At 39.3% G+C, this 23,658-nt stretch overlaps 1 protein-coding gene across 3 annotated transcripts in view; it reads right to left on the bottom strand.

Annotated features, from left to right (window-relative positions):
• The window catches only part of Oct-TyrR (Octopamine-Tyramine receptor), a 554,641-nt gene that overhangs the window by 52,789 nt on the left and 478,194 nt on the right, over nucleotides 1-23,658 (bottom strand). The window contains exon 1 of one of the 3 annotated variants that reach the window (XM_083134312.1): nucleotides 9-110. The exons of the other annotated variants lie outside the window; for them this stretch is intronic. The gene's annotated coding sequence lies outside the window, so the exon portion shown is untranslated. Of the gene's footprint in view, nucleotides 1-8; nucleotides 111-23,658 lie in introns of those variants that run through there. 3 annotated transcript variants of the gene reach the window in all.

Genomic DNA, 23,658 nt, shown 5'->3' with positions numbered 1-23,658 from the left:
TTACTTACGCGTGTCCGCCATGTGTTGAATAGCGATGAAATTTCATCCTTGTTCCTTCTTCGTTTTCCAGATCCGCACCTCCATGTCCTAAAGGGCACAGCAGGGCTGGCTAAACCCTTCGACGTCCTGCAGTAAGTATGCTTATGAAGGTCGGACGTTCGGGAAGGAGGATGTATGCGGCTTCGAAACGGAAGTGTGTCTGTGGTGGGAAATACACGCATTACACTGCGTTCACTGGTGCTAACCAGATAAAAATGTGTCTAAGCATGGGGATTTCTGACTATACTTTGCAAGAACCCCAACACTGCTGGTAACTCGAGCATGACACGCTTGATTTGACTTTTGTTATTTAGCGTCGGCTTCTGCCACTTTTGGCTGATCGCGACGATGAGGATGAGTGATGACATGGCGCCGTAGCGTGATGTGCTAACCAATCTGTCACGGAGGTCGGCAAATCGACTCATTCCAGTAATTTAGTTGATGTAGGCATTGTTTCTATTGTGTTATGAAGCATTGTCTACAGTCTCCTAGGACTTTGTAGCATAGTTGTGTGTGTGTGTGTATGGGTGGGTGTGTATGTGTACGATTAAGGAAGAGGATTTTTGATTGATTTTCCTTATTTTACTTCGCTTATGGTAGAAAACCTGATTTTTCCGACTTTTCGCACGCTGTACCGCACTGAATATATTTTGTTTATAAATTGTACACTGGTTTCAGAGCGTAAGAAATAAACTCACAAAAATGTTAGTGTTACTTGGGCTTCACGTTTGCAATTAATCTATACAGGGTGCCTCAAAAGTAATAGCGCAAACTGACAAAGGTGAAAGTACACGATAATAGAAGCAAAAAAGTCTCAGTAAACATGGATCTGCAAACGAGCCATTTTCGAGATAATAGCGAATTTGTGATTACAAGCCGCTACTGACTTCATTGTTTGTATACGTCGTCCTAGTTGGTAAAATGCTAATAATGTATGCGAGTGTTCTGTTTGATTGCAACGCCACCTCTTGGAAATGTTATGTTTTGTAATCAAAGAGCAAACCTCGGACCGTGCAAGGAGTAAAGCACTCGGTGTTTACAAAATGCAATCAATGATGGCTTGTAACCACACATTAGCACACATTATTAGCATTTTTACCAACTAGGACGACGTTTACAAACAATGAAGTCAGTGGCGGCTTGTAATCACACATTCGCGATTATCTTGAAAACGGCTCTTTTGCAGACCCATGTTTACTGAGACTTTTTTGCTTCTATTATCGTGTACTTTCACCTTTGTCAGTTTGCGCTATTAGAGACACCCTGTATTCATCCCCTTCACTCACTTAGGAAGCGTTTATTGGAATAAATAAAAATAGGCATTATTATTCTTACAGAGTTTAAAGCAACATAAGGAAACTTCTAAAATTCCTCTACACTGTAATGACGATACACACAAGAGTTGTTGGCCGACCTCCGTGGCTGAATGGTTAGCACAGCGCGCTACGACGCCCTGAATCCCGGCCTAGGCATGGGTATTCTCTGTGAGTGCCCGTTCACCAATTTCATCATATCATCACTCATCCTCATCTTCGCGATTAGCCAAAATTGGCAGAATCAATCAAGCACATGGGTTGTTATCACGAAATGTTTTGCTCTGAACACCAATTACGGGGCGATGAAGGCAGATATTCCCATCGGAAAACTTTCCCGTTAATCAAAAAAGTTCCTAGGGGTATTTAAGGGCAATCAAGAATTCACCCTGCGGCCGAAAAAAAAAAACAGACAAGTCGCAAAAAATAACCGCGGAAGGATTAAAATTGCAATTTTTCGACCCTTCCCAATTTGGCATTGCCTAGCAATTTTCTGGCAACATGGATTTATCGATTTTAAGAAAAAGTTAACATCGCTACATTGAACCACAGTTAGAGGAACTGGTGTTGAGCGTTTTAAAATGAAAACTGCTCTGCTGGTGTCGTGAGCAGGCCCGTGGTTGAAACTAGCATTTCGCTCTTTTCCACGCACCCATCATGTACAATTAACACGCCTTTTGCAGAAGCCTAATTGCAATATCTTTTTTTTTTTGTTTTTGTTTAACTTTTCCCGTGTTTTTTTACACAACGAACTCGGATGCTTTTTACCCTGTTGCTCAGTGTTTTTCTGGCTTTTACTGAATGCTTACAAAAAAGGTAAATACATTAATTAATGCAGGAATAGTAATTAAAAGTTCTTACAACTGCAAACAAGCATCTACTTCAAAGCTTTAAACTGCAGCAAAATACAGGGTGACTCATAAGTTCGTTGCAACTAGCAGTTATTCTTGTCAACTAACATATGGGCCACTATACACTGTTAAAAATGACGTACTTAGAATGACTAAGCTGGTATATTTACAGGCTATAAACTAATATTCATATACTCGTTTCGGAATGTTAACTTTTTTTGACTGTCTCCCAATTAATTGCATTGGATTCCTCGTCTTCTTATATTTACAATATCTCATTTATATTTGTCAAACGTGTGAAAATGATACTAGGCATAAACTATGACGTAAATATACCGGTTTTTCATGCAGCCAATAGTGAGTTAGGTGGGAAATGCCTCTTGTGGGAGGGAAGTGCCATGGTACTGATAGTGCAAGAATACAGACGATGGTAGTAAGGTAATGGCGACATACTAGTTGTAACTCTTGAAACACTCCAGAAGATATTATTTTGTTTTGAGCTTTGAAGAACTCATGAATATTGTATAGGTCAACTATTGCAATTTTACTGAATCTTTTTTTTTATGTTTAGAACTAGGATTTGTATGTAATTACATATTTTATTTCTTTCTTGATACATACCTTGAACACGATAATGTCAACGTATTATGTAACTGACATCATTTTGCGTAAGTTTTGTTACATATTTTTACATATTTGCCAGGATATTACATATTTTCCATATTTGCTCATTTACTTTATATAAACAACATATTACGGCAATGTTTTCCTATCTTGTTTCGTATATTTTTGATCTCTGAAACATGAAGAAAATTTGTATCTCATGTGATGTCATATTTTATAATCAATGACATGCATAGTGCTTAAGGTCACCTACAATTGACTGCCAAGTCGAAAGACAGGCTAAAGAAAAAAATACTGGAACTGTTATTTATCGAAAGATACTGGAGTTTCTCCCCCCCCCCCCCCCGCCCCTGTCTGGTTACATATTTTCGTTTCGCTTTTAGGTTTTGGCAAAGCACCTAGAAACTTGGCAGAAAGCTATTTTCCTGTACGTAGCAACATGTTCAATTGTACAAAAAGTACAAAAATAGCTATTTATATTTTTATTCGATTGCTCTTTCTATATAAACTTTTTTCTTAACAATTCGTCTCGAAAGTTACGGAAAGCTCTCTTACATATTTACATATTTTACAATAATTTGCGATGTGAAAAGTAATTAATAGTTGACAAAATTTGTTTCTTAAATATGTACACGCTGTTGTGCTTTTTTGAGTTTATAAATTTGATACAAATTTTAATTTGAACAACTTATGTCATTACAATTATGTTGAATATGTTGAAATAAAATAAATATCTATCAGAATTCTTGAAATTTCTTGGATACTCGACTATTATTAATACTACATATTCTTTGATACTACATATTTAGGTATATATTGTATTAAGTATTGTTACATATTTATGTACATATTTTGTACTAGTTATGTTTCTTGTTGTTTCCGACATACAGATAGTTGAAAGGACCCACACAACTTCGCATAAGATTACTTTTCTCAACTTTGGTTGATTAGAGTTGACGAACTGTATCCTTGCGCAGAGAGAGAATATCTTGACGATGTGTATGTATCTACTCCGCGCAGAGAGATAGATCCGTAGTAGCACCTACTTGCTGTTTGGATGACTACGGCTCTTTCAGAGCAAGAAGAGAATGATGAGCAGTGGGTAATCTCTTTCCCTTGCTACTGCGCAACCGGGACTTGTTCAGGTTCACCCGCAAAGATACAGCTCGTCAACTCTAGTACGTTAATGCATTCTTTTTTCCAAATTGCGTACCGTCTTGTGCAGCAGTTAATTGGGACTCTTTCGTGCACATGATCCACGTGGCACATCTCCTACTTCTCTGTTGAGGCTGTCCTGTTTACGAGTGCAACACCGATCTGCTCCAACGCATTCTCTTAAGAGCAGGGCGTGTTCCAAGGTATAATGGGGCAAGTTTCGCGAAAGCGGCGATTGCTGCTAATCTCCTCCAAGGAGAATAGGCAGAAGGTCTCCCCATAACTTTCTCCTCCCCATAGCTACTTTCTGTAAGGCCTCTTAAGATCATTCCTTAATCTTTCCTTTCAGGAGGACACACTCGCTCTTTCCGCATCTTCGTTAAAACCACTGGAGTTGCATTTTGTGCCGAAACGCTTCCACAGCCTTCCTTGTCTTCCAAACTCGCTTCTGTTGCTCTGAAAGGGTTGCGTGTATGGAAGGGGTACGTTTCGTCAGGACTCCCCTCACTAACTTTATCCCTGATTCCTGTATCTTCCATCCCCCAGTGAAGAGAGGACTCAGGATCTTCTGAAACCCTTTAATCCCAAGAAATATGAGGAGATCTTTCTGAAGGCACAAACAAGGGACCTTCCTTCTTTGATGCAATTACTGCAACACATAAATTTTATGTGTTGAAGCTCACGTAAGAGCATACATGTTGCGAGTTGAAGATTGCGTGGTGAATTATCAGCCGGATTATTTCTGGAGATGACTTCACATATTCGCGAAACCTCTTTTCAGAACCTCTTAATTCGGGCAGGAGTTTTTTTTTGTTTTTAAGTCCACTTTATGTACAGATAAGCTAATCGGGACTGGGACTACAGTTTAAAGTGGAACCAGAACTACTGTATTCCCGCATTGGGTATCTCACCCAGGGCCCCTTGTTTACAAGGCGACGACTTTACCACTACGCTATCGGTGGGGCCCTAACTTGAGCACGATTCTCTCCAGGAACCCAACAACACTGAAGAAGCCAATACCTAGCATAGTTGAAGTCCTATTTCGAACGCCAGTTTGACATAGCTCTAGAGAAAGCCGACCGGATGCGTATCTGGTTTCGAGCCAGCACCTGTTTTTCTGAGAAGCGCTGTTGCCATTTTTACCTGGAGTGTTTAGATATCCAACACGTACTGCGACGACGTTACACTTCCAAGGTCTCCACAAATAGTACAATACGATATCCGCAACCTCAAGTTAAGAAATCTCTAAAGAAGCTGAATTGGCAACATCGCATTTACTCCACGTAGACTTGACAAGTTCTGTCAGTTTCTAAAACGGACGCTATTGGTGAGAAAGGTTTTAGGGAAGGACATACTGGGCCTGAAAAATGGTTTGTCAGAGAGAAACTGATCTTATGGAACTTTCCCCTAAGTATAGTAGCGTTCGAATCAGGACTTCAACTATAACCTATGTCAACTGGGTATTTCTATGATGTTCTTTGAAAGAGTCGTCTAAATGCACTCATTTGTCTATTCATGGTCAGCACTGGTGATCGAGTACCACCCCTCTATCCTCTATCTTCTCTGGACAGGGAAAACCTACCGATCGTTGTTTTGTTATTGGGTCGCGTCGTGGAGTCGCGGGAGGGGAGGCGGTGGGGCCACTCCTCACTAGCTGCCGTTTTACTCACTATGCTACAAACTGTGATTACAAGTTAAAGCGACCGACCCCCAAGATGTTATTATCCGCACTTAATGTAGGTGCAAATCATATTTTATTTCAATAATAATGAGTTTGTGTTTCAAGTCCACTTTATACACAGTAAAGCTAATCTGGACTGGACCTACAGTTTAAAGCAGGGTTGTTAAATGTCCAGGAATCCATAAATTCTAATGGGTTCTATTGGGTTCCGCTGTAGGACGGGAACATTTTTTCTCGCACAATTTAAATTCGATCCAAGTTGTTATTGTTTCATCGAAGAAGGGTTCCTGGACCGAATTTAAATTGATCGGGAAAAAAGGTTCCTGGACCGAATTGAAATACTTGACAGATAAAAAGGTTCTTTATGGTCCAGAACCCATTCACGCTTACTGATTTTCTCTCCTGGACCGGAATTGAATTTATTTAAAATTCCTGGACCTATAACAACCCTGGTTTAAAATGGAATCCGAACCACTATGTGTCTCCATCGATATCGAACCCGGGACTCTTCGATTACAAGACGCCGACGATACCACTGCCCTTTTTTGGGAGGCCTTCAATAATAATGGCACACATAAGACTGTAAGGCTAGCAGATGGATAAAGACGTATTATATCATTTTAAAAATCATCAGTTTTTTTGCCGCACCCTATATATTGATATTACTGAGATTTCTGGTAGAGTATGAGCGCGTTTCACTCCTGACTTTCACACACACGCCACCTTGTATATGGGTTATCGTTTCTTTATATCGTTGCTTCTTACAAGTTCTTGAAACACCTTTCAGCGCATTTTCACCCATTGTATCCCAACCTGTGAAAGAGGAGCACTTAGGGACCTTTCTCACGTTCCGAAAGCATCTCTGTCCACCGTTTCTCTCCACGCAGCCTCCACGCTGGACCACAACGTGCGGGGATAAAGGAAGGGTCGGTATTTCTTCCTTTGGGAGGAGGAAAAACTTCCGGAATCCTCTTTCTTCCTGAGGGACAACAATCCCGAAGAAATGGAGGCCGAGAAATCCCTGTTCGTCGGCCGGTCTGATTGATGAGGTTGATTCTTTTGACATTTTCCCTGGACACAGGAAACCGAGAGCCGATTCTTCTTCTCCAGTTGACGTGCCGACCGCAGAGTCGCTTCCTCTCTAATGCCTCAGGAGCAATTCTCTGTATTCCTTCCCATTTCTCTTCCCGTTTCTTTACTCCTATTCCTTTTGCTCTTTCCCAAACTCCCTCTTAACTTCATTCATGCGTTGAAAAAAACGAGGAGAAATAGATAAATAAACAAATTAAATAAAGACAAAGTGTGACTTGGAGAAAGATGCTTTACTTCATTTCTTTACCCTTCGCTTTTCTCTTTACTTGTATCAATCGATATCTTCCAAGATACGTTTCTTTCATTCAGCGAAAGTGAGAGACAGAGAGAATGAAACGGATTTGGTTTTACTTCGGTTCAATGAAACTTTTGGCTAATTAAGACAGGGAGCAGCCTTACCGCAGTTGACAGAGGATTTGGCTACCACGCGTAAATCCCGTGGCAGATGATCTGGACCAAGAATTTTTTCACTTATTTCCTTGTTTCTGTGCTGCTCTGAGGCCCACCCCTTGTGGCAACCCTGGGGGATATATGCAACCGAGCATGATGTTGATCACATCATCCAAACTATGGCCGAGATCAAGAATGTGTGGAGCTGTACCTTCAATCACCCCATAGGGGTACCTTCATCATACCTTTACGACAATGAGGATGAGTGATGATAGGATGAAACTGATGACAAGGATTCAAACGCGGGATTTCGGCATCGTAGAGCGTGGTACTAACCACTCCGCCAAGGAGGTGGGCAAAAAAAGAGGGGATAGAAATGGTTAAACAAATTAGAAGAGTGGAATTGACACAAAAATGTTTATATTTCATTCTCATCTTTCTTGCTTTCATTTGTTCTTTACTTATATCAATCTATATCTTACAAGAAACGGGGTGAGAGAAAGAGAGAACGAAAAGGATTAATTAATTTGGTTCATTTTACTTCGCTCTTCTGCCACGTTTTGCTAATCGGGACGATGAGAATGAGTGATGCAATTGACACTGATGAAGTGACATTCATAAAGAACACCAATGGCGTCGTTGCGTGCTGTGCTAACCACTTCACTACGATACCGGCTGAATTAAAAAGAATGTAGGCTGAAATATAGTTTTTCCTTGGCATTTTTTTATTTTTAAATTCTAGTCATAATTTCCATTCTTAGTGTCTAAATATAGTGCCTAGCGAAAAGATTGATTGATTTGCTTTATTTTACTTCGCTTTTTGTGCCACTTTTGGGTAATTTTCGAAGATGGGGATAAGTGATGATGTGACGAAATTATTGAATGGACACACGCAAACATCCATGCCCAGGCCGGAATTCGAACCCGGGACCCCTGGCGCCGTAGCGTGATGTGCTAACCACTCCGTCACGGGGGTCGGCCCTAGCGAAAAGAGATAGGCAGAGAGAGAGAGAGAGAGGGGGGGGGGAGGGTGCGCTCGTGGTATATGAAAGGTGCCACGAGCGACAACATCCAATGCTGCGTTGCCACATCTATGATTGTGTAATAGCGAGGTTAGAGTAGGTTAGGGTAGCTTCGACTATGTCTCTGGGGTCTGCTGGTGTTTCCCTGCTTCTGCATCGATACATTCCCCGTCTTACGAAGCCGAATTCTTTATGAGATAGTGAGGTTATTTAAATGGAATAGGGTGTTATGAATATAGCCATTCACATAATATATGATACATACTATGTCAACTTATAAGGACCCAACCGGGGTCCCTTGAAAGGCAAAGCAGTTGACACAACGTGGCAACATCACCATGGATTTTGTGCTCTCCCGGTCTACGGCCAGGATAGATACGAGGAGAGAGAAAAGAATAAACAACTATTGATAAAACATGTTGAGAGATATTTCCAACATTATTGTTGTATAAGAGAATCAATGCACAACACTCCAGAAACATTGCATGTATCCATTATCGAGTTGATCAATACGTTTAAAGTGATTTCTGTTGATATGCTGTTTACACTTTTCCACAAGGGACTGCAAACATAAAATTCTGATGTTGAAGTCCATAAAATCTTCATGTTATTACTACAGGGATGTTTTGAATAGGTTAAGCTAGTTTTATTATATCCGCACATTTCTAGTTTTTGTTCTTGTGAGGCCATACATTAAATGTTAAGTCTTGTGAATGCATTCGTGTTAAAGTCGAAACTTTCAGCCGACGGACAAAACAAATCCTTGAACTGATAAATACGACGATGCAGTAAATCGTTATGTTTGGTTGAACGCTCAAAACTGAAGACGCCTCAGGCAAAAACCGCAATGCTGCATGTGTTTCAGTGAAGATTCACAAGCTTGCTGTTTTGTAATTCTCTTGAAATTGAGTTAGACGAAGCTTCCTCCTCTCCCTCCCATGTAAACATCGTTACGAAATGCGGTAAAAAATAATTACGTACATTCGAGTCCCGGTGTTCGTACATAAATTGAGGCTAATTCATGTGTGGAAATGAAGATGCGGGAAACTTGCATTTGTGCGTTAAATACGTATATACTTGCTGCGAAGTAACAGATGGTTAATAAAATGTTTTTATTAAAGGGAGTAGCCTACAGCTATTCAATAACCTGGACAACAAATAGCTTGTAATTTTCTCTGTTAAAAGGAAAATAAAATGAGATTCATACGGTATTTTTTTCCGCTGATTACAAATCTGTTCACTGTGTTTTTCTTTCGGCTATAGATTTTTGTAATACTCAAGGCTAGGAGGATAGGGATGGAGAAAGGAGGAATAGTAAGGAAGTTGGAAAGAGGCCAAAGAAAGGAGAAGAAGAAATAATGAACTGAAATGGGGGGCCTGAAAATTAACAAAGAATGGAAAGGACTGTTAGAAAGAGTGGAAAGGATGAGAGAAAGGAAGGAGGAATGAATAAGGAACGAAGAAAAGAGGAGGGAAGGAGTCCAGTAGATAAGGAATCTGTCCACGTCCAGACCTTGAGGAATTGAAGGAACAGACTCTCACCAGGTACCTGTCAATCACCTGTCAGGTAGTGTCAATTTCCACACTCAGGAATTCCTGACAGGAAATGTTCTAAGATAAGGGCTGGCGCCTTCCTGTGCTGGGACACTGTACTGGGAATGTATATATAAGATGATGGTTGTATCTTTCATCAATTTATTGTGAATATTCGTCTGAAGAAGACCCTGTTAGAGGGGGGAAACGTGACATTTTTAGTGTATATTTTTTATACTATAAAAGTTTGCCTTGGTCAGCATTTTAATGTTTTATTAACATGGAAACAAGGCTTAACAGTGTTATCATTTTTTTGGTGTAATAACTCTAACTTATTAAACTAATATATCTTACATATTCTGCATACTGGCCTAAAATGTACATCTTAAGGGTTTCCTGCTGTCTTAAGCGTGAGGAACATCTCCCTTGAGAGTCTAGTGGAGTCCACTTACTTTGGGAACGGTTTTCCATGGTAGATATATCCTGATGGAAGCGTTCTCCATGTTCGTACCGTACACTGCCATTGTTGCAGGAGGAAAAGTTCAAATGCGAGACCTAGAAATGGATTTTTAGAATCGTATTACATTCCAGTTTCTGCAGTTATCAAGAATCTCACTAATAAGTTCTTTTTCGTTGCAAGTAGAACGTATACATAGCGTGTAAATCAACCTTACTAAGAAAAATTCACACAGGAACGACATGCAGCGCACAATATGCTACAGATCATTAGGATGTCACTAGGGTATTGCTCAGAACCGACCTCTTACGCTTTCTACGTTAACTAATTGATTAAATCAGGTTAATTCACGTCGCTTTTCTTCCACTTTTGGCAAATCGTGACGATGAGGATGAATGGTGATACGACGAGATGACGGCACAATCGCAAATACACTAGGACAGAACATAACAAAAGTTCCACAGAGAATTATCCTCCCTGCTAGTCCAGGCGCCAGAGCCTCGTTAGTCTGCAAAGCGCATCCACACTACGTGGAAGTGACGATGTCTGAGTACGTACTGAGAAAAGCTTGTGACGTACCACCTCCTAGGAAAATTTCAATGTATCTTAGGAGCCTAAATGGGCCTAGGAAAGTGCCCACGTACTTTAGTAGTAGTCGTAAGTTTCATTTCATTTTATTTTTGTTATTTAGCGTCGTTTTTCTGCCACTTTTGGATGTCGCGACGATGAAGATAAATGCTGATATGATGAAATTGATCAAGGGACACCAAAGAAGCTAGAGAAGATACTCGTAGAAAATCTCTCACAGTGTATTTTTGGAAAACTAAGCACACATCTACCGCGAAAAAAGGTTCGTATTAATCAAAAGCACTTCTGCGGTATGTGACGTAAAACTCGCAATAAAATTAGGTTATCTTTCGCTATCGGCACATAAAAGCGGTTAGCTGCTTTCAGTTGGGTGGGGTAGGGGACGCGGGTTCGTGTCCACGCGAAGGTAGAGGCAACAGACGCCATCAACCTCCAGCGTGGAAGCGAAACGGTCTTCTCCAAACCGTGAAAAAGCACAACCACGCATATTTAACTGCGTGTCTCGTCGCTGTCGTACCGAGCAGATTAGTCAACCAAAAGTAGACGCCGAGCGCTAATTTTCCTCTCTGCAGGAACGCGGATAATTTGATTATACAGATCTCGTCACTGCGACCGCTGCGACGTTGCGATTCTGCACGTTTGGTTCCTGTCGCTAGGAGAAAGCGTACATGTGATGTGAGTTAGTGAGCGCAGCAAAGAAAATATTTCACCTGACGTTACCTAAATAACACAGCACGTCGCGGTAAACTTAGAAAAACAGGGCAGATCTGGATTGGTCAAAATTTCGTTCAATAGGAGGAGAGGTGAGCGCAACGTGCTGTGAAGCCGGAGGTCTCGCTCGGGATGTGTCGTTGTTCGTTTATTTCGTTTATGTTAATTCGCATTTCTGCCACTTTTGGCTAATCGCTAAGATCATTAAATTGATTTAATTGTATACTTGGGTCCATCAGCACTTAGGCTATTTTTGTACCCGTCATATTGTATACTCAGATAACTAAATGCATCATATGGATTGATGCACCAGAATATCCATATCCAAGGAAATAGAGAAGAAAGGTGAAGAAGACATAATGAACTGGAATGGGGGACTGAAGTTAAACAAAGAATGGAAGAAGGTGTTAGAAAGAGTGGAATGGACAAGAGAGAAAGAGGAGAGGAGAAGGGAGAAAAATGAAGGAAAAAGAGCGTGAGATAAAAAGTCCAACCACATTCTATATGAAAGTAATTATGTTTAGCCTTTTAGGTGAAAGTACAGTTGGCAAGTGAAAGCCACCTGCTAGAAAGTTCCTAACAACTTTCTAATAGTCTGGAGGGAGTAATGTTTGTGTTTATATAATGCCTTCTTGTGTATCTTGTTACATTTGTACTTGATGCAGAGTCTGATGAAGACCTTGGTAGAAGGTTGAAACGTTACGTTTAGTTTATGTTTTTAATAAAATAAATTACTGCCTTGGTCAGCATATTCAGTTTTTCATAATCATGGAAACAAGGCTTAATGGTGTTATAAATGGTGTTATAATCAGAATATCGATTGATGCTCTAAAGTGTGTTTTATGACTTTTTAAAGAATCAGATTCATATTTTTGTATGTCGTGAAAGAACCACCAAAGTGCATAATTTGATTCAAGTGAGGATTTCCTTCAGTCGAGATGCATTTCAATGCATCAGTTGATGTGTTTTGATGCACCTTGATACATTTTGGTGCACCAGAATGCATCTTTTTTAATAATTCACTTAAACGTAGCTCAGACCAGACTTTTAAGTGCATCATCCAAAAAGATGCAGGAAGGTGCATCTCAAGGAACATCAACTGATCCATTGAAGTGCATCTCGACTGAAAGAAATCCTCATTTGAATCAATCACGGCATACAAAAATGCACCCAAATGCATCAAATCTGAATCTGATTCTTTGAAGAAGCCATAAAACACACTTTAGTGCATCAATCGATATGATGCATTTAGCTTAGCTTTCTGTGTGTACGGGGCCCAGCCACTTACCATAATTAAAATAAGAACGTGTCTCAGGACTAAAATTAAAAACCGAGTCTTTAAAGGGGAATTAAGCACACATAAGGACAAAACACAGGACAACACACACACAGCCTTACAGAGGATTATACTGGCCAGACGCCAGAGCCTCGTTGACCTGCAAAAAATAGTTACCGGGTGTACTGTATGAAAGTGAGGTAGACATTTGGGTATGGATACTTTACCAAAACATCACTCCTTACACGCCCAATCGCAGAGATGAGGATGAGTAATGATATGATGAAATTGATGAATGGATACTCACAAAGAACACCCATGCCTAGGATAGGATTCGAACCCATAAGCTCTGGCTGCCAGGAACTGTGCGAACCACTCCGGCACGGAGGTCGGCACGATGTGTCATTGTGTTTATCGCATCACCAACCTCATCAATCCATCTTCATTGCCGCGATTAAGATTAGAAACGCATCATAAATTAATCAACAAATTTAGAAAAAGGAATTTCAAATACATCTTAACACAGATGTAGATGTACGCAGTAGGTACACATCTCAATGAAAAACTGTCAAAATAAAGCGCCATACATGATAAAGTATTTAGCTGTATCATGATATGGACAACGTATTGTCTCTATTTTTTTTCACTACGTCACTATTTTATGCGATGATATCTAGCTGTTGTTCATAGAAACGATAGCAAGAACTCAGTTTTACGTATATTTTTGTATTATTATTTAATACCATCTTTTCATAAACAATTTCTGTTTAAATGACTGACTCTCTAGCCTTCACAAAACCAGATGCTTTATGGCTGCAGCAACACAAGCCTTCCATCTGTCCCTATCCTGGGCAAGATCAATCCAATCTTTTCCATGCTTAACGATTTTCTTTAGGTCCATCTCAACGTTATCCCTCCATCTTTGTCTTGACCTTCCTACAGGTCTCTTACCATCAGGTTTCCCAACAAGAATCTTGCACACTATATTTTCCTCCCAATTCGTGTCACTTCGCACATCTAAGTCTTCTAAACTTAAAATTTAAGTCGTTATAATTTCTGTTTAAACTTGTAAAAATGAAAAACTGGAAACTTAGTAACTAAATGATGAAGTTGACGTGAATAATTGTTTGGTAAACAAATTTGTATTGGATAAAACTGTAAAGTTTAAAATGCACTTTACGCTATTATTATGCAATATCAAATATTGCGTATACCACGCCACCTGTCGGCGAGATCGAATGTGCCGTGCCGGATGTACTTTGGAAATTTAGTATATTTACGTAACGCTAATCTTATTGTAGGTTTATTTTCCAAGAAAATATACTATTGGAGAGACCTTCGTGGTGAAATATGAATCTTGGATGATGCTTTATGTATTATCTCTACTGGGAAGAGAGAGGGAGAAGTAAGCTTGAATGTTTTGCCCATTTTCTACAATTTCAGAATCTGTATTGCCTACATTTATGGAGCTCATATGATAATCCCTTGTGCCACATCCAGAAAATGCATCTTTGAAAGTTCGTGATTTTCGTGTTGCGGTAAGGGAAGAGTTGGAGGAGAAAAGTCACTAATCCTGTGACCACAATAACTGTCGTACGTGTAGAACCTTTGGGAACTAGTTACGTATGCATACGTGAAAAATTGATCATAGCGTTTTGAAGATGGTTAATTAAAAATATAGTAGCAAAGGTCTAGAAAATACAGTTGGCACGGTTGATGCGCAACAATTGGGGTTTAGGGGAGATTAAAACCAATTCCATTTAAATATGTGTGGATATCTTTGGAAAGGATGCAAAGTACAGAGTGCGACATAAAAATGAGTTTTTTTTAATGCAACGAAAATAATACTACCTTTTATTGTACAACAATACAAAAACATCAACTACACCATTAGACATTGCCATTTGCAAAAATATGCACACCAACAGTCACGTTCACAAGTTGAAAAGTACGTCCTGCAGGTGTTTGCCATTTCGTCCTTGATACCTTTGTGAATCTGCGATCAAAATTATCAATGGCACATTCCAACATGTAAATAGGAATGCTTCTGCTTCAGTGCAATTCTTGTAGCTTGAATGGAATAGAATAATGGCTCTCGAGATATAAATAACATCGATATTCTCGTCTCGCAGCGGCAACAGGGTCGCCATTTTTAGAACGCCCTACAGCTACAGCACGGTGAGCTATTCCAACGATCCATGTCTGTAAATGGCGTACATTGGCGATGCAAATAACAATCAATAAGTGTTGCCAGCACCATTACAGAAACTCTCCCAACGAAAACAAATAATCCCATTTTCATGCCACAGCCTGAACATTTCAGGAGAGACAAAAACATCTGGTACGCTTGCATTAATTTGTGTCATGTCTAAAAAATTGCATCACGTAAACATTTCGCAAAATACCGTGATGATAAATATCCTCTACACGATACAGCACCTGGCCAATATTGTCAAAATATATTTTTTTCAATAACATGTTACACTGAGGCCTGGATTCAAGGGGTTTTTGGGGTTCCAGCCCCTGGCTTTTATTGGGAAGAATTAGTAGTTTTTGAAAGGATTGTAAACATGGGCGTAGCTTGGTGCTAACTTTATGGAGGAGGGGGCAGAATCGGAAATGGTATCCAGAAATATTTGCTAAAAATATTTGTGAAATCATAAAATTACTCTTTGAGGTGAACCCTTAATTACTAGAAGTTTAAATTTTGGAGCAAGTGTCCCCTTTGTCCCCCGTAAAATCACGACAATGGTCTCAAAACAACAAAAACACACCACTTGACATAACATGACCTAACAGTTATGAGTATGTAGTGCGGGCATGATAAATATGCGTGAATATGCGTAAAATTGTGCAAATATCGTGAATGAAATTCCGTAAGTTCATTAAATTTAGATACCCATCTCCCTCCTTCTACCAGTCTGTATTCAGTGAAGGAAGGGAGGAAGAGCCTCTTAATATATAAAGCCAGCCCTGGATATTCCTTTAAAATACTATATTTGAGATGAACACCGGTTAAATACCATATCTGACGTTTCACACAACACTGCTTTCTTTATCGTACCGAGTTGAGCGAAATATGAGATTTTCAAAGTAAAAATTCCCCGAGTTCAAACCAAGCAAAGTTAGCTGTTGAGAGAAGAAGTACTGTAGGACAAGAGAAACTCCTAGCAACTATGCATTTAATAACTCGAGATGCTGGAGATGTTTTTGACAGACGAAACTCCTTCTGGAAGATTCGTGCTCATGTGCTGTGAAGAGAAAGCCATTTGTGATCATCTCCGTAATCAGATTACCGTGAAACAGGTATCTGGGAAGTTAATAATAAGCCTGCTTCCTGAAGCGGGTAGGTGGATGAATGATGGGGCTTTCTTTGACAGAATATTCAGGTCTAAGCTTGGCGTTACGAAGGAGATTTTGAACAAAAGACGCCATATAGCATTAGCCAGAGCAATATGAGTAAGCTTACTCTGTAATCCGTTAAGGATGAACTATAAGAGTAAACTGACTCTGTAATCCGTTAAGGATGAACAATAAGAGTAAAGTGACTCTGTATTTATTTATTTTATTTATTTATTCCTTGTTTTGGATGGCGAAGTTAAGGCACAAGCCTTTTCTTCCACTTAACCATCTCTACTTTACATTTTATAAATTGATTTTTATAGCTAACTGTATGTTAAATATATAAAAACTAAAAACATTAAGATACCAAGAAATGAAATATATAAAAACTAAGAACATTAAGATACCAAAAAAAGAAAAACACAAGAAAAAAAGAAAAGGAAAAGACGCAAAAAAGAAAAAAAGAAAAGCAAAAGTACACACACACTAAGTAAAAAAAATACACGTAAAACATAAACACACACACAACAAACATAGTCAAATTACAGAAAAAGTCGGTGGGTGTTGGTCCTACAAGTTTACACGAAGGTTTAATTTTATTTCCCTGTTTTCAGTAGAGTAAACTGACTCTGTAATCCGTTAAGACTGAAAAATAAGAATAAGCTGACTCTATTATTCGTTAAGGCTGAACAATAAGAGTAACCTGACTCTGTTATCAGTTAATGCTGAACAATAAGAGTAAGCTGACAATCAAATCCGTTAAGGCTGAACAGTAAGAGTAACCTGACTCTGTTATCAGTTAAGGCTGAACAATAAGAGTAAGCTGACAATCAAATCCGTTAAGGCTGAACAATAAGAGTAAGCTGACTCTGTAATCTGTTAAGGCTGAACATTAAGAGTAAGCTAACTCTGTAATCCGTTAAGGCTGAACAATAAGAGTAAGCTGACATTCAAATCCGTTAAGGCTGAACAATAAGAGTAAGCTGACTGTGTAATCCGTTAAGGCTGAACAATAAGAGTAAGCTGACTCTGTAATAAGTTAAGGCTGAACAATAAGTGTAAGCAAACTCTTTAATCCGATAAGGCATTAATACAAATTACCGACATGCATACATCTTGTGGCGCAATAATAATACGCTGGTACCATATCGCGAACGAAGGTTTTAGGTTTGAGTCCTGGCAAGTTATGGATGTTCAATTACATTTGTTCTTCAAACTGAAGACTATGCTTTATTCCGGGAATCTTAGGCCGCGCATAAGCGCAGAAAACGAGTGGGAGGAGCGAAGCTCTGCATGCTGCTGCAAACAACTGGTAGCTGCAGCAGCTTTTCCGCAATCACGAAATCTCGCTTCCTCTTACGGGTTCATTCGTTGAGCCCTCTCAAGTATTCGCCAGAAACTTGTTTTATTTCGCTCGCTTCAGAGATTCCGGGAGGGAGAAAATATTCATTCAATGATTGATTGATTTGATTCATTTACTTCGCTTTTTTGCCACTTTTGCCTACTCGCGAAGATGAGGATGAAAGATGATGAGATGGATAAAAGGACAATCACACACATAGAGTAGGGAAGGGTAAGACTGCGAACAGTTTTTTTTCCAGGTGAAAATCATACACGGTTGGCACCACTGCTTTACCATCACTTCACCCGTGATAGGAGCTAGCCGTGATGTTAGTGAAGACAAGTTGGTAGTTCGTTGTGCTGAGAGAGGAAAGCGAGAAGAATTTTAAGGTGTTTACTATTTATTTTGATTCTAAGTTTTCTTAGAACTTCTTCACTGTAAATGTAGAGAACATCACGATGTTGATTCATAGAGGCAGCTGTGTTAATGCCGAGTCCACCTGTGTATTCGTTTTCATTGCATTGTGCAATGGCTCCACAGCATCACGCGCTTTGTTTCCGATTACAGAGCGGGGCAAGACAGCGCAATAAATTTCAGGTACAACTTTGCAGTAATTATTGAATAGATATAAATTTCAATCATTCCGTGTATTTAATATAGATGAATCTGGTGCCAGCATAGTTCCTTCGAAACCTTCAAAGTTGATAAGTGTGAAGGGGAAAGGATCGGGCAACGAAGTTATTAGTGGAGAATGTGGACAAACCATCATTGCTGTATGTTGTATGAGCGCGTCAGGACGTGTCGTTCCCCCTGCATTCATCTACAGAGCTACTTGATGGGGTACCTCCATCTGCTATTGGTATGATGATGAAAACGAACATCCTTGATGAAGAAGACGTATCAAGGTGGCAACGTCAAAAGAAAGAGTACAGTTGCCTTGGTTGTGATGAGAAGTACAGCGAATTCCCAATCGAGGATTGGATTGAGTGTGCCACATGTGACGAATGATGGCACGAAAACTGCACCTCGCATGAACCAGGAACCTTCATTTGTGATTTGTGTTTTCGATCTCCCAGCCGAGGACTTGATTCACTGTGCCACATGTGAGGATGGCACGACAAATGCTTCTCATATGAAAGAGGAACTTTATTTAGTGATTTGTGTTCCTTTTTATAGAACCCTCACACGAATGTGACTCTATTTAGAAAGTGTTAGTATGATGCGCATTTGTAACGACCGCCATGTTAGGCAGATTTCAGTCGTATATTGGCATTTATCTTATTCGTATACTTTCAAGTTAAGAACTTGGGTTAAATTATTTATACTTAATTGTTTTCATAATTCATGTATATATTTACGTTTTATCTTATGTTATAATATTATTTGCGACATTTATTCAGAATTTATAGGCTAATAATTATCCCAAATAATATATGCAACATTTTCATTGTTTTTCAAATCCAAAATGGCTAGGATTATTACTATCTTTCACGCAAATTTTGTTTTTTAAGCACAAGTTAAATACATTTCTTCTTAATATCGATTTTTGTTCAACAATGTACAAGATTGAAGTAATTTGTCTTCGTTATAAACTAAATCTTTATTTAATCTTTTTTATGTGCAAGGGCAAATATGATTTATTTGATAAAATCAGTTTAGTTATTTCTATATAGTTTAATATTGTAATATTATAGCAAGGTATTTCTCTATCGTTTTCAATAAAATATCGTTTTCCTATTGGTTGTTTATGTTAGGAGTGGGGGAACCACGCTACGTGTTTTTGGCGATGTAATAACTTCCACGTTGGCATTTTTAATTGTTGCCATCCTGAACTTTAGCTTACTATCGCTAATTAACATTGATCTGTTATATAAATCATCAGTTTTTCATGTGTTATTTTATGTTATGAGTTTGTATTATTGTAAGATAGAACAATCTGTTATGCTGCGCCTAGTGCTTGAGGTAGGCAATTGAGGTCTTGCTATAAACTGTGAAGGCGGTGCGCGGACTCTCGTGTTAAATAAGTTGCTTATCACTGCCAACAAAATATAATTTTAACTTGTGCGAATCAGTATGTACGCGCGCGATTCGTGATTAAAGATTTTGGAATTTTAATTATAAAGTATTTGGAATTTAATTTACTGTGACGTGTCGTAATTTGGTGGTTTCCTTCCTGGAAAGGTAAGACTACGGGTAAGACTGCGCGTTTGGATGGCCATACTTTTCGTTTGTTTTCTGCTGCAATATTGTTTACTGAACTTTCGGAAATTTACTGTATGTTGGCAAAGGATAGTGCATTCTATGTTACTTTTTCCGCATGTTACTAAAGATTCATAACTTCAATAAAACATAATGAACAGAACCTGCGCAGTCTTGCCCAATCTTACTATATATGTACGATGCAACACAAGCGCCATAGAGAATTATATTGGTTGTGAGTCCAGACGCCAGAGCCTCGTTGACCTGCAACAATACAGTGCAGGGTGTAGTACATGGAAGGGAGGTTGACATTTTGGCGTATCTACAAACGTTCACCCCGTACACCCCGACATGAAATCAGCGTAAAGGTAATAAAGACACCCCGGATTCGATTCCCGGTGAAACCACATTCTGATCTCACTTTGAACTGTTTGTCCAGCACCGATTAGCATATTTGAGCAGAAAGTGGACTTCAAAATCAACTTCACCAAAAACATTTTGGCATTAAATAACCTTATTTCTTGTTTTCCTAATTACGGAATTGTCGTTTCTGTTACTACGTTTGGTTAATCTAGGATATTAGAATGAAGAACGCCCAACTCCAGGCCGCGACTCATATTACATGTGTACATGCCATGGAAACATCAGCAGGCCAGAAGAGACGCTCACGGCGTGGGGCCGCAGGGTTTTTAATCTTTCACACTAAAATCATGCATGTAGCATCATCATCCATCCGTTGCAAATCCTATTTTATGTTTTAGCATTAAACAAGAGCATCACAAGTAATATGCAGAGAAGGTATTCCCTCCAAAAGAGCCCCCGAATCTCTATTCCTAACATTAACATTCTAGCATAATGCAATTAAAGGTAATTTTATCGAATCTTGTGGATCAGCAATCTAAAATTGTCATGTGGATAAAAATTCAAGTATACATAGTTTAGTTAATATTATGATATTATATTTACATATATACTTGGATATACTTTTTTGTATTGTGTCCAACCCGTGACACCAAGAAACTCCTTTAACTGTTACATTTCCGCCTCAACTCCACTAGAATATTCCAAGGTCAATTGCTTTCTCTCATCTCTTAAAAAAATTTTTTTGACATTTGAAAATTCGAAGAAATTAAACTAAAGTTCTTATTACTAAATAGGAAGTGTTTTATCTGTCCCATTCATAACAAAAATTTGTTCAGCTATAGCTCTAAATCTAAAAAAAGTATTTTAAATGGTAGTTATGCTTAATCAACAGTGTTTAGTTTCAAAATTCATTGCACAACAACTGTGAGTAAAATTTTTCATTAACTGTCAGTAGAATAGTTACTTTAATGTCAAAACTGTAGTCTGTGCATCCTATTGGTGACAGTGGAATGGCCCAAAGCTATTCACATTCTAGGTGACACACACACACACACACACCATCTGGCCATTACCGACCGGACGCTCTTTCTTTTCTGACTCGTTAGGCTAATCACGACGATGAGAATGAATAATGATTAGATAAAGTGGAACACTCATAAACAATCACCAAATCGCCGAAAAGATTCGAACCTTGGACCGTCAGTGACGAGATTGGTCAATGCACCCAGGCCGATTTCAATTAACTGTAATGATATCTAGAGGTATTTTACTAAACGAAATTAAAAATCTGGATTTATTGCGTTCGGTCGAGATTTTGCAGCCAATCTGCGCACGAATCAGATAAATAAAGGTGGCTATATGAACATGACACGCTTTGAAGTACGAAGCCAGATCACAATGGGAACCCAGTACAGGATCTGTCCTGTAACCGATAGAAGCGTATCCAGATAAATGGACTGATGGCGAATCGTTTAATTAAATTGTTCGTCCAATCATATGGCGATGCACATATTCAGTTATCGCAGAGCTAGGAATTTTAGGTGCTGCACCTTAAATTTTTTTGTGTGAAAATGGGTAAAAAAGTGACTCATCCCCAAAATAAGCACGTATTGAACTTTAGTCATGGTGTTTCGGTTGCACCTTTTTGCACCTTTTTCACAATCTCGGAACCTTTTTCACCTTTTTCACAATCTCAGAACCTTTTGCACCTTCTCGCCCTTTTTGTATCTTTATCATTTTTTTTTTAAATACAACTCCCACCCACATTCGAGGCACGGCTTCTTGACACGCGATTCTTGTTTACCGCACAACAATGAATCGGCTTTCTTCAGTTCTTGGACGTTAATGTAGTAAGCATGCGGACTTTAAACAGTGCCAACAATGACGCGTTACAATTGCTAGAAGTTGTGCTCTTTTTGTCCTATGCTGTGTTGTTTACGAATTGTTGCAAGAAAACTGTTTTGTTTTCGTTTCCTTCTCCCGTCTCAGTGAGCAAGGTAACTGCAGTCTGTGATCGACTGATCGATGCATCGGATTTGCTTGTTCACCATGCCAAAACATAAAGTAAATGTTGGGAAACTGCAGGACATTGTTAAACAGTTAAGCGTGTTACGTTCCTAGCAACTTTCCTCACCCTTTACTCCTATAGTCGGGAGCATGGAGTCTCTAAGGGTGTACACTGAAACCTATCTTCAGGGTAGGTGCAGAACAAATCCAACCAACGTCGTGAAGTTTTAATGAAAAGTTTATTTACTGCTTGAGTGTTTACAGCCAGTGGTTAGGTAACTCGCAACTGGAACTTGGAGATTAATGGTTAATAGATAATTTCGAACTTTCTAGAAAGGTCAAACTAGGGTGGCCCAAACCTAGGTTTTACAGAAGAGCGGCATACACCTATTCACTTCTTCCTAGACTTGGAGTTATCACCCGAGATTGCCAATTTAGGTTTTTACAGAAGAGCGGCTTGCACCTATTCACTTCTTCCTAAATTGGAACTTATATCCCATTCGGCTAACCTAGGTTTTACAGAAGAGCGGCATACACCTATTCACTTCTTCCTAGATTAGACCGTTCCTATTTGGCCAGAAAGTCCTCAGCAACCTTACGATTTCTTGGTTTACCCTTTCTACGGGATTACTTGCAGGATGATAGGGAGTGGTGAACCACGGAATTATCCCATGTTTTTTCAAGAAATTAGCCCACTTATGGGAAGTAAATTGAGTCCCCCTGTCTGATAAAACATATTTGGGTTTAGGATAATGAGCCATATATCCTTGTTCAAGTTTATTTTTTACTTCTTCAGTTTTAGCAGTCCTTAAAGGGTAAGCTATAGCGTATCGACTGCCTACATCCACCATGGTGAGGATAAAGTTAAAAGTCCCGGATCTAGGTAGCTTTCCCACTATGTCAATAGACAATACTTCATGGGGAAGTTTGTTCATAATGCTAAATTGTTGTCTACAGATCCCTTTCTTGTCCGGTTTGTTTCGGGAGCATACCAAACATTCCCGCACATATTGCGCAATCTTCTCTTTCATTTTCGGCCAAATGAAATGAAGTCTAAGTCTTTTATACGTTTTGGTGAACCCGAAATGTCCCGCTTCGTCGTGCTCGGCGACCATTACCTTAGGAACTAAAATGTCTGGAACTAGTAACCGGTAAGTTCCTCGTCCCTTCTGATCCTTGTAAAACAACAAGCCTTCATGTAGCAGGTAACCGGAATCAGGTTGCAATAGAACGCCTTCAGAGATGTTACGGCACCATTCATCTTGAAGTTGGGCGTTCCGCCACTCTCGCAGTTCTTCTCCTGCTAAACTGGATGTTCTCGTCAATCCCACTGAGTAAGTGACTTCATTTTCAGGATCGTTATCCAGGAAATTTTCTGCTTGAGGATATCTACTTAGGACGTCGGCTATCCCATTTTGCTTTCCACTAATATGAAAAATGGAGAAGTTAAATTGCTGAAGTCCCAACGGGTTAACCTAGCACTCCAGTCACGGCTATTCTCTAGCCATATCAAATTTTTATGTTCAGTATAAACGTAGAACTTGGTGCCATACAAGTAGACTTTGAAATGGTCTATTCCGAAAAGTACTGCTAAACATTCTAATTCTTGCACGGTATAGTTTCGTTCATATCCCTTTAGTTTCCGACTGGCATACTGTACAATGGCGATGTCT

The sequence above is a fragment of the Lepisma saccharinum genome, chromosome 1, assembly GCF_977018435.1.
Source record: "Lepisma saccharinum chromosome 1, izLepSacc3.1, whole genome shotgun sequence".
Classification (NCBI taxonomy): domain Eukaryota; kingdom Metazoa; phylum Arthropoda; class Insecta; order Zygentoma; family Lepismatidae; genus Lepisma; species Lepisma saccharinum.
This window is presented reverse-complemented; position numbering and strand designations above follow the sequence as displayed.